This window comes from Choloepus didactylus, chromosome 4, assembly GCF_015220235.1.
Source record: "Choloepus didactylus isolate mChoDid1 chromosome 4, mChoDid1.pri, whole genome shotgun sequence".
In the NCBI taxonomy this organism is placed as follows: Eukaryota; Metazoa; Chordata; class Mammalia; order Pilosa; family Megalonychidae; genus Choloepus; species Choloepus didactylus.
Genome location: NC_051310.1, coordinates 126,506,897 through 126,509,312, shown reverse-complemented (window position 1 = coordinate 126,509,312; position 2,416 = coordinate 126,506,897). Strand labels below are relative to the sequence as shown.

General features: G+C 38.0%; 1 pseudogene; it reads right to left on the bottom strand.

Moving 5' to 3' along the window:
- Positions 1-641: 641 nt before the first annotated feature.
- Positions 642-2,187, bottom strand: LOC119533348 (annotated as a pseudogene).
- Between the last annotated feature and the right edge of the window lie 229 nt (positions 2,188-2,416).

Sequence of the window (2,416 nt, the reverse complement as noted above, 5' to 3'; positions counted from 1 at the left end):
TTCTGGGTTTTTAATTTATTCTTGCCATAATATAGTTTCCTATTTCTGAGGGAAATGACTTACTAGTTTTTTGGAGATAAATAGATTACAAAGTGGCAATGTGATATGCCTTATGGGTAAGCAACTGCAAAACACAGGGCACAAACTTTCCCCAAATACAAAAAAGGTTGAAAAGTCTCCATTCATTTTTACTTTGAGAGAAAATATGTAGAAGAGATAAACAACAACTTTTACCACTGACTGAAGTAATCAATGGAAAAGTCTTCTAAATGTCTAATAGTATCAACAGAGACTTGATACGCTAGTTTTTAAATATCTAGGTAAAGTTTGAAAATAACCCAAACCATAATAAAGCAATATCTATAGTAGATATTCTTGCTGATTTTGTGATTTATTCAGTTGCCCTAACAACACTAACCTTTATTTTATTATCTGTTTGGGCTCAGTTTTAAAACATTTACCTCATTTTGGATATCTGATATAATTCAATATATTCTTCATCAAGTTTAATTTTTTTATCAGATCCATTATATACCGTAATTATAGCCTCCATAAAAGTCTTGACAAAGGCAGTGATTTGTCTCTTCTCACTCGTAGCAAACTGAAATCATAAGTCTTCTAAAAGAATATTAAATTCTTCACCAAATTAATGTTTGAAATATTCAAAATGGATTTAATTTGTGCCACTTAATAACAACTTCTTCTGGATTTGTAATTGTCTCTTTCCACTGGTTCACTGCTTCAGTGTTATTACTGTCTTCACTTATCCAAATCTGGCCCGCGAAGTGCTTTCTTCTTACAGAGCTTCGACTATAAAGTTTAAGGAGAAAACTAATTTCTTTTTCATTCTGTATAAGTGGAAAAATCATAGTGTTTCCCCATTTTACTCTTCCATTGGAGGCCTTCAGTAAGCGTGTCTTCTTATAAATCAAATCTCCTGAGCTAAACATTGCCACCTTCACAAAAAAACTTAAAGTTAGAGGTGTTGATGAGCTTGGAAGGTATTGTGCCTCAAGAATTTGTAACTGAATTCTGCTATTTACTGTTTGAAAACAAGTCCCCAATTCAAGCTCTGCATGGCAAACAAATTTTTGAAGGTGGTGTTATATCCAAAGAGTAATCCACTTCCTGTGTGCTAAGAGTTCTGAGGGATAATGAGCATTTTCATTGGTTTTATTCCTGGGAGTCTGGGTTTGAATCTTAAATACAAGCCCTACAGTTTGTAGACTTTGGAGTTTAATAGCAAATACAAAAGTTTCCATAAATTCAACAGTATTGGAGCCTTCTCTGGCTGAAGACTTGAAATGCACTGGTTTGGGCAAAATTAACATTCCTTTTACAGAAATAGTAGGAGTGTCTACCTAACTAGAGAGCCAATTTAAATCTCTGCACTGTAAAACTGTGATCCAGATCTGCTCTACTGAAGAATTATAAAACAATTTCATGTTCAATCTCCCCAAATCGATTTCATCTCCTGATGGAGTAATTGTATCCAGACTTCTGTTATGCCCCTGAGAATTATTCCTCAGAGAAGAGCTACTGGGTACACTGGACAAGGAATCATGTCTCTGAATGAATCGCTGAGATGAACTTGTAAGATCAAACATAGATTTGCTTAACCCGGGGGAACTGGGAAGTTTATTGGTCCTTAAGTCACAAACTGATCCATATAGTCTTATTGCTTTTGAATGAGGAGGAAACCGCTGATTCAAATCAGGTGAAATATGGTGATACATACAGAATGGTTTATATACATCATAACTGGGTCCACGCTGTGATGCAGAGGAAAGCTCTACCTTTCCATCTCCAAGATGCTCTGGCTGATCCTTCAAGTTCTTCCAGATGTGAAGGAACCCCGGGCTGAATATAAAATAACTTAAACTTGGGCACTACAAATGGTACTTCTTTGCCATCAGATGGTAATTTAGAGAGTAAATAATCCTCAAAACAGCCAACCTGAGGCTTTACAGAAACAGAAGTCAATGGAGGTGTACAAATAGCATTTTGACTATTTGAGACTGCTGCTTTAAAGTCTCTTTCCAAGGAAAAATCATGTGTTTCTGCTTCGCCATAAAAACATCCTCTACAGCAACTCTTTATAAATTCTGTTCCCATTATATTCAATTTCCAAAACCCAGCAAAAGATACAAACTTCCAATTTTAATATTAATTTGCTATTTAACTCTTAGCACCCCATATTGTGCCGGGAACATAGCTGGAACTCAGCAAATACCTTTCCCCGACCGGGCCCTGCCACTCCGTGCGGGATCCCACAGGGCGTTGAAGCAGCGCCGCGCCGCGGATTACCCCCCCCAGGCAGCGGGTGCTTTGCGGGTGTCGCGGGCGGGGACCTCCACTCGGGTCACCTGGCGCGGCCGCGCCCCCCGAAAAGGTTTTAAGAGAACATGGTAGCATG